We start from the raw sequence: 12,190 nt of genomic DNA, 5'->3' as shown, positions 1-12,190 counted from the left end.
CTACGTTGGGTGGCTAATAATGGCTATTCCTCTAACTTAAGACCTTCCGTTTCTTATCTCTCCCGGCCCTTCTTCTATTTACTTATAAATTTGTGCATAATTTTCATTTTGACAACCTTTTTATGAAATTGTTTTCATAATTCTCACACAGAAAGTTTTGATTTTTGCAATAATTTGGGACACACTATAATAGACTTTTATTTTGATTTCTGGTCATAAAATGTTTTCTCTAGTAACTAGCGTGGTACTTGGTGGTTGGGAATTTATAGTGGTGTTTTTCCCTTTTTTTCTCAACGAGATGTGTTGTTGACGCTTTTAATATATTGCCCTATAGCTTGTCCTCTCTCTTTTTTGGGAGGTTAGGTAAACTTCTAATCCTCATGCATTTTTCTCCCACAACTCTTATAGCTAGATGAGGTGTTTTTGTAAGTGCATCTAGCCCTTTTGTGGTTTTTTGGTGAATGGAATGACAACACAATTAAAGGTCTAACAAGTTTGCTAAGTGTATCAAAGGTTCAACAAGAAAGCAAACTTGATGGTATTTCACATAATGTTCAAATGAAGGCCAAAGTTATGTATTGTTGTAAACTGAAGCCTGATTGATCTCAACATTCATATCAAGAAGATATTCAAGCAAAGATCACAATAATGAAGAAATATTTTTTTCAATGGATGCTTAATATGATGTGACTTGAGTATGGCTCGATAGGGTGAAGATAGCAAGGAAAGGGCTTCGAGGGACTAAGCGAAGGTGAAGGACAAGCAATGGCTTGGAGACCGAGGTACCGTGGCTAAGGTGAAGAAGAGAGTACTTGCATTGAGTCGAGGTACTAATTGAGCCATGAGGAGTCATATTGTGTTGAGGATCAAATTATTAGTGGAAGTGACTTGAAGCCATGGGTTGAACTCACATGTGTTGAAATGGCTCAAATCACATGCTCAAGGTGTTTGCTCAAAGAGAGGAGACAAAGTTGATTGCAACCCCTTGTGAAGTGATATTGAGAAGAAGTGGCATATGAAGACTCAAGTGGTTAAAATGGCTATATTCTTTTGATCTTGAGTTTAGGATATGCCGTACTATAAAGAGGGATGCAAATCTAGGTTGTCTGAGGAAGATAGAGTGATCAAGTATTTAACTAAAATCAATTGAGAGACACTCTAGCACCGCACAAACACTTAGGACTAGTTTTCTGACCTTTGACTGTCAGAAGTTCCAACTGTTGTCAAAAGTTCCGACTGTCGGAAGTTCCAACAAGCGTCAGAACTTCCGAGTGTCGGAAGTTCCAACTACTGTCAGAAGTTTCGACAGGCGTCAGGACTTCCAACACTTTCTAACCAGCCCTCTACTCATCATTTCAAATAACTAGATGTCGGAAGTTCCGGCGATCTGTGTTAGAAGTTCCGACGCAGATCTAAACGGTCACTTTTGCCTTCGAGTATAAATACTCAACCCCTTCTCTTGTGACCGTTACCCACTCACTCTCTCATGCCCCAAAACTTCAGAGAAGTGCCTCCTAGCTCCCAAAAGCCTCTCTCTTTTATCCCATTTGCTCCTAGCTTCAAATCTTGCAAGGGATTGAGTGAGAAAAGGATTCGTGGTGAGAGAAACATCGAAGCAAGCTTGAGCACTTGATTTCTTCGTCAAACCGATTGGATTTGTATTTGTTACCCTTAGAGCAAGGCTCCTAGCCGGCTAGGTGTCGCCCGGAAGCTTCCAAGTCTTGTGGCAGCTCCGGGACGTTTGTTATCACCCTCTACATCTAGTAAGAACCCCTCATCTCAAGAGATTGCTCTCTTGACTTGAGAATGAGGATAGGGTTGAAAGAGACCCGAAAAGCCTTTGTGGCTTCCTCAACAACATGGACATAGGCAAGCCTTGGTGGTGAGCTGAACCACGGGATAAACACCTTGTCTCTTGTGTTCTTGCTATTTGTTTTGCTCTTTTCTTGTTTATTGGTGATTTTAGGGTTTGGTCCCAATCTACAAATTGGTGACGCTCCAAGGTCAAGGGAGTGCTTGGACAACTTCATCTATCCAAAAGAAAGTGGGGTAATTCGTAGATCTAAATTTGAAGTCGATTTAACTCTGATTTTGTAGTTCTTCGTAGGCGTCGGAAGTTCCAACTGCTGTCGGAAGTTTCAACTGTCGGAATTTCCAACAAGCGTCAGAAGTTCCAACAACTATCAGAACTTCTGGGTGTCTGTCAGAACTTCCGACAGTGTACTAATCTGCTGCTTCAAGTTTATGTATAAGAATTTTTAGGTACGCCTATTCACCCTCCTCTAGGTGACATAAAGGTCCTATGCTGTCACCAAAGTTTTTTTTAAACCTATGCTGTCGCCAGAACATGCTTCTCGTGCATGCCGCCAGTTCATCAACCATAGCGTGAGGCAACGAGATAAATGTTTGCTTCTTTAGGCTGCGAGCCGACGACTGTGTTGGACGGTTGGTGGCTAAGCTACCGTTGGGTCATTTTTCCTTTAAAAAAAATAAAATGCTGTCATCGGCTTGTGAAAATCAATAGTAAGATTTCTCAATAACCATAATGGTCATGGACGTGGAAATTAATTGCGAGATATGTTGAAAATTCCTCTTGATATTTATTGATACTTCATCTATGGCTTTGTTAAAAACAAACGCACGCAGTTGGTGGCCCATGTAAATGCTTGCTCTGCCCGTGTGCGAGTTATTAGAAACAAGCGCACACGGTCCATGTAAATGCTTGCTGCGCACGTCTTTAGTTTTAGACGTTATTTGCACTTTTCTTTTGCACCAAAGACCGCTATTGTTCTATTAATTGCTACCAACGTTATTGGCCGTACCGTTAATTTGTTTGGAGGTTTAAAACTAAGAACCAACAGATCTACATGTGTGAGCACCACATTTCATGACCTCTAGTAGTTTGGTTTCCATATTTCGTGCCATGGTGCCCTAGTTCGCGCCCTTGTTTGATGACTAGGGTAAAGTTTTGCAGTCACCACTAGTAGAGAAACGGCTTTTGATCCACTTCGAAATTTGGCTTTAGTCCCGGTATTTTTCGCGCCCGGGACTAGAGAGACCTTTAGTCCCGGTTTGTAGCTCCAACTGGGACTAAAGGTCCCTGCCCAACGGCTACTGTGGTAGGCTTTTACTGCAGGGGACCTTTAGTCCTGGTTAGAGCTACCAACCGAGATTAAAGGTTAACTTTTACTCCCGGTTAGTCCCTCCAACCGGGAGTAAAAGTCTACTCCCGGCTGGAGGCTCCATCCGGGACTAGAAAGGGACCTTTAGTCCTGCTTTTTGTCTCCAACCGGGACTAAAGGTCCACTCCTATATACCCCTTCTTCCTTCGCGAGCCCGAGCCACTTCGACCTCAGTGTTCTTCCTTCATCGCCGGCCTCTCTTCTTCCTCATCGTCGGTAATCACAAGATTTTCTTCGATTCCTCCATCGATTCTTCGATTGTAAAGGTTACCAACTTTATACTCTCATGTTTCATCAGTAGCATATCTCATTTTGTGGACTAGATATATATAGTTTTTTATGGTGGAATTTTTTTATTTGTAAGCCATTGAAGCTCAAAATCACTTTAAAGTTTGCATATTTGGATGAAGGAAGGTTAAAGTAGTTATTCAAAACTAGTATTCAGCTTTCATTTCTAGCATGCATAGCACACTTCATGGTTTAGAGATATAGAGAATTTTAGAGTTTTTTTAATTTTATTTGTTTATAAAATGAGAAATTTATATTATATTCAAAATGAGTATAGAGAGTAGATGGCAACTGTTTCTGGGTCCTCGGCCTCTCATCGGGTTCCAAAGCGACTGAGGCTAGACCTCCCTCTCATTGCATGTGGCAAGTGTGAGGAGAAGATTGTAATGGAGTACCAGGTGAGGAAGGAGTGTCCCAACAAGGACCGTATCTTCTACAAGTGTCCGGATAGCAATGTGAGTTATTTTGTCGCATTTGATGATTATGATTAATTTATACTTATTTTTATGATGATTGTGATTAAAGTTCTAATTTTTTGTTTTAATTTCAGTAAGATGGCACTGGATGTTCAGGCTGGTACTGGGAGCAAGAGTATGTTGAACATGTGCAAAACTCTCTTGCACAGGCGGCTACGGCGGCTGATGAGGCAGTGATCCTGTGGAAGAAGCCCATAGATGTTGAACAAACGCATGATCTGTCTGTTTTAGTTGGGATTGGTTGCGAAATCCTTATGCTGCTGAAGTGCATTTTAGCTTTAGTTTTTTTAGTGGTAGTTGAGATTGTCTACATTGTAGTGACACTTTCATAAATTAATACCTTTTGTGATGGCATGCATGTCGTATAATTAACTAATTATGTTTTAGGTTTTAATATGGTATGTATGTCATGTAATGCAGATGAGCCGACATTGGATGTACAATGCTGATCGCTGCTCCCAAGAGTTCATTGAGGGCGTGCATTCTTTCTTACGTGTGGCCGAGGCAAACAAACGCGATAGTTTCATATGCTGCCCATGTGCCATATGTAAGAATTTGAAGGAATATGCTAGCTCAAGGAGTCTTCATTCACACTTGTTGGAGCCGGGTTTCATGCCAAACTATATTTGTTGGACGAAGCATGGAGAAACTGGGGTTGTAATGGAAGAAGGTGATGAAGAACAATGGGACGATGATGACATAATTGCTGAATATGGTGCCTTCAATGATACTACAATGGGGGAAGCTGAAGAAGAGGTAGGGGTAGAAGATGAGCCCGCTGATGATCTTGGTCAGGCCATTCGTGACGCACAAAGAGAATGCGAAAGTGAAAAGGAGAAGATCAAGTTCGAGCGCATGCTAGAGGATCACAAGAAATTGCTATACCCAACTTGTGATGCGGGACAGAAAAAGTTGGGTACCACACTAGAATTGCTGCAATGGAAGGCAAAGAATGGTGTATCTGACAAGGGATTTGGGGAGTTACTGAAAATCTAAAAGAAGATGCTTCCGAAGGATAACGAATTGCCCGTCACTACGTATGAAGCAAAACAGGTAGTCTGCCCTTTGGGATTAGAAATCCAGAAGATACATGCATGTCCTAATGACTGCATCCTCTACCATGGCGAGGAGTACGAGAAGTTAGATGCATGCCCGGTATGTCATGCATCGCGGTATAAGATCAGGCGAGATGACCCTAGTGATGTTGAGGGCGAACGTCCCACGAAGAAAATCCCTGCCAAGATTATGTGGTATGCTCCTATAATACCACGCTTGAAATGTCTGTTCAGAAACAAAGACCATGCAAAGTTGTTGCGATGGCACAAAGAAGACCATAAGGTAGACAATATGTTGAGACACCCTGCTGATGGGTCCTAGTGGAGAGCAATCGATAGAGAATTCCTAGAGTTTGCAAATGATGCAAGAAACTTAAGGTTTACTTTAAGTACGGATAGTATGAATCCTTTCGGAGAGCAGAGCAGTAGTCATAGCACTTGGCCTGTTACTCTATGTATCTACATCCTTCCTCCCTGGTTATGCATGAAGCGTAAGTTTATTATGATGCCATCGCTCATCCAAGGCCCAAGGCAACCTGGCAACGACATCGATGTGTACCTAAAGCCACTAGTTGAAGAACTTCTACTTTTGTGGAACAGACTAGGTGTACGTGTGTGGGATGAGCATAGACAGGAGCACTTTGACCTACGAGCATTGTTGTTCGTAACACTCAATGATTGGCCTGCTCTAAATAATCTTTCAGGACAATCAAACAAGGGATATAATGCATGCACGCATTGTTTTGATGACATTAAAGGTATATTCTTGAAAAAATGTCGAAAGGTCGTGTACCTTGGCCATCATCGATTTCTTCCTACGAATCCCCCTAAGAAAGAAAGGCAAGCATTTTAAAGGTAAGGCAGACCACCGAACCAAGCCGGGCAACCGAACTGGTGAGGATGTACTCAATATGGTCAAGGATGTGAAAGTAGTATTTGGAAAGGCACATGGCAATGAACCTGTTCCGAACGACGCCGACGGTCATGCACCCATGTGGAAGAACAAGTCTATATTTTGGGAGCTACCCTATTGGCAAGTCCTAGAGGTCTGTAACGCGATCGACGTGATGCACCTGATGAAGAATCTTTGTGTGAACCTGCTAGACTTCATGGGTGTGTATGGGAAGCCTAAGGACACACTTGAAGCACGACAGGACCTACGGTGTTTGAAAGAACGAGTCAACCTGCATCCAGAGAAGACAGATGATGGACGCCATTACTTAAGTCCTGCCAGCTACACTCTTAGCAAAGAAGAGAAGGAAAGCATGTTTGAATGCCTAGCAAGCATCAAGGTACCATCTGGATTCTCCTCGAATATAAAGGGTATAATAAATGTGTCAGAGAAGAAATTCCTAAACTTAAAGTCCCATGACTGTCACGTGCTCATGACGCAATTGCTTCTAGTTGCATTAAGAGGAATTATACCTCCAAATGTACGTCTAGCCACCGTGAAGCTATGTGCATTTCTCAATACAATTTCTCAGAAGGCAATAGATCCAATGGATCTAGCTAAACTACAGAATGATGTGGTTCAATGTCTTGTCAGCTTTGAGTTGGTGTTCCCTCCTTCCTTCTTTAATATCATGACACACCTCCTAGTTCACCTGGTCAAGGAGATTATCATTCTCGGTCATGTGTTCCTACACAACATGTTCTCCTTTGAGAGATTCATGGGAGTCCTAAAGAAATATGTTCACAACCGTGCTCGACCAGAAGGAAGCATCGCCAAGGGCTATGGAACAGAGGAGGTCATTGAGTTTTATGTTGACTTTATTCCCGACCTTGACTCGATTGGTGTTCCTGAATCGCGACACGAGGGGAGACTAAGTGGAAAGGGGACACTAGGGAAAAAAATATATATTGGTACGCGGGACAATTATTTTAATAAAGCACACTACACAGTTCTGCAAAACTCCTCATTGGTGGATCCGTATATCGAGACACATAAATAGTTGCTCTGATCCGAGTTTCCAGGGAAGTCTGAAGCTTGGATTACGTGTCAGCACATGAAAACTTTCAGCGACTGGTTGCGAAAAGAATATCAGGGTGATGAGAGTATTGATGAGCAACTGTATTTGTGGCTAGGCAGCCATCGTGGCATATCCTCACATACAAAGGGTATGGGATAAATGTGAATTCATTTTACACAGTAGCCCAAGATAAAAGGAGCACCAACCAAAACAGTGGTGTCCGCATAGATGCCACCGACCCTAATGGAAATAAGCAAACATATTATGGCCGCATAGAGGAGATATGGGAACTAAACTATGCACCTACTTTTATGGCCAAATTAATTTTTTATTTTATTGGGCGTAGTGTTTGGAAAAGTTTCATTGAGGACCACCACATGAAACATTGCAAAGCGCCACTGGATGTAATCGCACACAAAGTATATATATATATAATTCAATTAACATCATGCATGCTTTTAATTCACCGGATCTTTTTTCTCGTAAAAGTGGATTCTGAGGCAAGAATAGGGGAACAACTACTGCGGATACTATGTTTGCGAGTTCATCATGACGTACGCAAAAAGAACTCCTGAAGGGATCCTCAAAGTACGTTATATAAATATATTCATATATTCACAATTTCTTTTATTGCTCATATATATAAGTAATCACGTGACCAACATATATATATATATATATATATATATATATATATATATATTAATACTTTTCCTTTAACTTTTATTGAAGACTCTATGGTTGAAGGAAAAAGTCATACGACGTGACCAACTGAAAGCAATTCAAGAGACCATAGCAGGATTTCTTAATGACCAAGTCTTAAACCCCGCCGGCGAGTTCTACAATGATGTGAACGAAACATGAAAGCCAAACCAGATGGAGTGAATTTGTTATCCCAAGGATATGATAGAATATACAATGCAAGCTTTATTTGTAATATATATACATATTATATGTACATAAAATAACGTACAACATATGTATATGCATGTAATATATACGTTAGTTTCATACTTTAGTTTGTACAAAATGTTCGAACATTATAAGCGTGTAGAATACGTATATTATTAGCAGCGTAGAATGCGTATTCGAAAACGTATTCGAAAACCAAAACGAATCATCAATTGAAAATAGAAACAAAAAAAGAAAACATTTAGTCCCGGTTGGTATTACCAACTGGAACTAAAGGTGGACCTTTAGTCCCGAGTGAGAAACCAGGACTAAAGGAGAGGCCCTTTAGTCCCGCATTCGTGCTCCCGGTTGGAAAACCGGGACTGAAGGGGTTTTCCAACCGGGAGTAAAGCTCGTTTCTGTACTAGTGCACACTTCCCATGTCATTTTTCCCAAACTACTTTTTTGACAAAATATAAACACATGCACTAGTCTACAAATAAAACATTGATAAATGGGCCATTTGGAATTTGGATTCAACAAAAGGAAATTACGAATATTTTTTAGGGTAGGTGGCCAGATTCCAGAACCTTCTGAGTCGTGCTAGGTCTAAAACCAACACCATCTCCCCTCTATAAATTCAGTCGAAATTCACCAAATTATCCAAAATTTCTCAGTCACCAACCAGTCAGCGCTGCAGACAGTTGCAAGTGTAGGACACAGAGAGAGAAGGCCTGTCGGCTTTTCCCTCTTGTTAACGCCCGGCGCGCGCGCACCGAGATAGCCGAGGCGGGCGCAGCGGCGTCCGCCAGCGTGCAGCCTGGCGCCACGGCTCGACGCGACCCCCGCCGAGCTGAGCTCTTCCGGCGGCGCTCGACGCCGCCTGCTAGGCACGCCGCCACGAACCCCCGTCTCGCCCGCATTTCGCCGTCCGGTCTCCTCTTCCGCCGCCGGAGCCTCCCGAGGACGACGACCAGCCCATCTGGCCACCCCGTAGCCGCTACTGGGAGCTCTACAAGTATACGCTCTATCCTCCTTGTCTTCTGTTTTGCGATCGTTGGTGTCCTGATTTCATTTCGCGTGCGGTGCTCACAGAAGAACTGAATAAACTTGTTCGTTTGGGTAGAATTCCGGGGAAAAAGTCTACTTAACCCTCCACCTTTCATACTTCGTCTACTTCACCCCCCACTATGAAACCGCCTGTTTTACCCCCTGAACTTTCTAAAACCGTCTATTTTACCCCCTGGGTGGTTTTTGGCAGCGGTTTTGCTACAGTAACATCATGTTGCTACAGTACAATGTGTTGCCACAGTGCCGGCGGTTTTGAATTTCCTTTTTTTTATTTATTTTCGGTGAATTTTTAAAAAATCATAGTAAATCATAGAAAAATCATAAAATGAAAAATCCAATTTTATTGGACTCCACATGAGTAGATCTACACAGTGAATATATAATACGGTATGCTTTAGTACAAATTTTTTTTTGTAGCTTTAGATTAATTGGAAAATCCAATTTTGTCTGTAATTAATTAGAATTTATCTATAACTAAGTTATACATAGTCCAATGAGTACGAAATTTTTACTATAGTTCAAGCATACAATAATTAGCGTACCATAAAAATTTCACCACAATTGGACCATAGAAGCTGCAACTATGAATTATTCCAATTAATTACAGACAAAATTAGATTTTCCAATTAATCTAAGGCTACAGTAAAAATTTTGTACTAAAGCATACCGTATTATATATTCACTATGTAGATCTACTCATGTGGAGTCCAACAAAATTAGATTTTTTATTTTATGATTTTTCTATGATTTTTCAAAAATTCACTGAAAATAAATAAAAAAAAAGAAAATTCAAAGCCAGCGGCACTGTGGTAACACACCGTAACTGTAGCAACCTGATGTTACTGTAGCAAAACCGCTGCCAAAAACCGCCCAGGGGGTAAAATAGACGGTTTTAGAAAGTTCATGGGGTAAAACAGACGGTTTCATAGTTGAGGGATGAAGTAGACCAAGTATGAAAGGTGGGGGGTTAAGTAGACTTTTTCCATAATTCCGGTGATTTCCTGCTGGTCGAGTTTCGTATTTCGTGCTAGCCTTGATATCGAATGTTAGATAGAGTCTGTGCTATGGATGTGCGATTGGTGATTGTGTATGGACGTGCAATTTGGCGATTGTGTAGTTTTGGCATTCCAAGCGTAGGTATCAGAGAGTTGCTTCTCTTGTTGCTAACAAGAAGGTCACAGATTTGTGCTTGGCATGTTTACATGCCTAAATCCTTGGATTTTGGTGACATTCTAGATTTTGGTTTAGGATATTAGGGATAAACAACACATACGCTTCACGTCTTGCAAGCCTGAGAACACATACGGTTGGAGAATCACGATTTCTGTTGTTGGTTGGACTAGCCTTGTACTGTTTGGATTCCAGAGTCATGTGTTATGCTAGGGGAATGCTGATTTTTTTTGGACGAGGGGAAACTCTCCGGGGTCACCTTTTATTATAGAAAGAAAGCTCCATAAAGTCTGTGGTCAAAACATTAACAGTTCGCCCTGCCATTTTGAACAAGCTACTGGACAGAATGTCTTATGTGTCTGAAAGACTGAAACACATTAAGTTCAGACAAGTTCAAGTCTGAAGAAAGCGGTTCACAGGCTTGCAAGAAGCAAGAAATGTTAGCTTCATAACATTTCTTATTACCTTAATGCCAGCGGCGGACCCAGAAAATATTTCAGGAGGGCTGAACAACACTGTTGTTCGATTTAAGTCTCAGCCCCCCTACACTATAGAACTTTGCCTAAAAATTCATGGGGGCTCCACAGGGGTTCCACTGCTGCGATATGAGCCCCCCCCCCCCCCCCCCACCCCACCCCCACCCCACCCCACCGCTGTGTCTGCCCCTGCTTAATGCTATTATTGGAATGCTGACTTAGGTTTGTCAACTTAATGCTGTGTTTCGCTACTGCTAATGATAGATTGTATCTAGCCTAGGGGTTTTGGTATTTTCTGCATTAGCTCTACTTAGTTCAAAAGTTACATGTTAGGAAGTTATGCGATACCAGGGTCCAATTGGTAATTCCCTAAGCGTACCAATGAGGAACTATGTTCGTAAATATTTTTATTGCAAATGATATCCTGGAGTCAAGCTGAGGAATCTTTGTAATTGAGTTAGTGCCACTTAGTTCAGTTGTTAAATGCTTGGAATTTGTGCTACACCAAACTGAACTTGATGTACAACTTTCCATTTTGGTTTGAGAAATACCTTGTTTGGAGAAAAGGACTTTGTTGAACCTGATTGGTTGGGCGCTGTCAGTACTAAGGAGGTGTTGGCTTCTATGGCTAATGAATCCTGATATCTATCTTTCTGATTGTAGGATGTTGCACCACCTCAGTTAGTTGTACAAGATGGAGATTTATTATACAGTATAGTAACTAATCTTATACAGCCAAAATGAAAATGATGCGAAAAATATTGGTTAATCCATGTGTTTATGCAGATGCTTTTTTAACGTACCATAGAGAATTTATTAGCAATGGTCTTCTATAAAATGCTCTGTAGAATTCTGTTGTCAACTTGGAATGGTTGTTCTGCTGTTGGCTTTTTGAGTGTATACTATAGTTTTGACATTTGAGAACTTGGTTTCCAGTATTCTAGGTACATCAAATCCCAGATTTACAATGAATGTTTTTTTAGGCAATCTTGTGTGGGCTTTTGTGTTCTTGCCCTTACTTTGATGTGCAATTGTGATTTTGCTCTTGTTTTTCTAACTTTGTGATTTTGCCCTTAACTGTTCACAAGTCAACGCGATATTGCCCCTGGTCAACGGTAAAAACAGGGGCAAATTCGCGTTGACCAGGAGCAAAATCGCGTTGACTTGTGAACAGTTAAGGGCAAAATCACAATTACACATCTGTGTAAGGTGCAAGAACACCATTTTCCCTTATTGTATTGTTTCCCTTCTGTAGTTTTCAGTTGCTCTATTGTGTATCTAGCTACTTCTTCTTTTTTTTAAAAGTATTTGATCACTTTTCCACTTACATTAAATCTGTTTACCTTAGGGATCTTTTAGAATTGTAGGCTTGTCACAAAAATCCCAGTTTGAAAGTATTCCTTCTGTAAGTTCTGTTTTTTTTAAATAAAAGGCAGGAGCTTTGCCGCTCAATTAAGACGGGAAAAAGGTTTATGTAAATTCTGTTTTCTTTGGATGCTTCCTCCAAATTCCAAATCCAAATGCTTTAGTCCATGTAGGCTATAGTATCACACTTCTAAGAGGCTCAAAATTGACTCGTGCAATGGTTACAATTCCCTAGATTTTGGGTAC

Source organism: Miscanthus floridulus, chromosome 10 (assembly GCF_019320115.1).
Source record: "Miscanthus floridulus cultivar M001 chromosome 10, ASM1932011v1, whole genome shotgun sequence".
In the NCBI taxonomy this organism is placed as follows: domain Eukaryota; kingdom Viridiplantae; phylum Streptophyta; class Magnoliopsida; order Poales; family Poaceae; genus Miscanthus; species Miscanthus floridulus.
Note: the sequence above shows the minus strand (reverse complement) of the source record.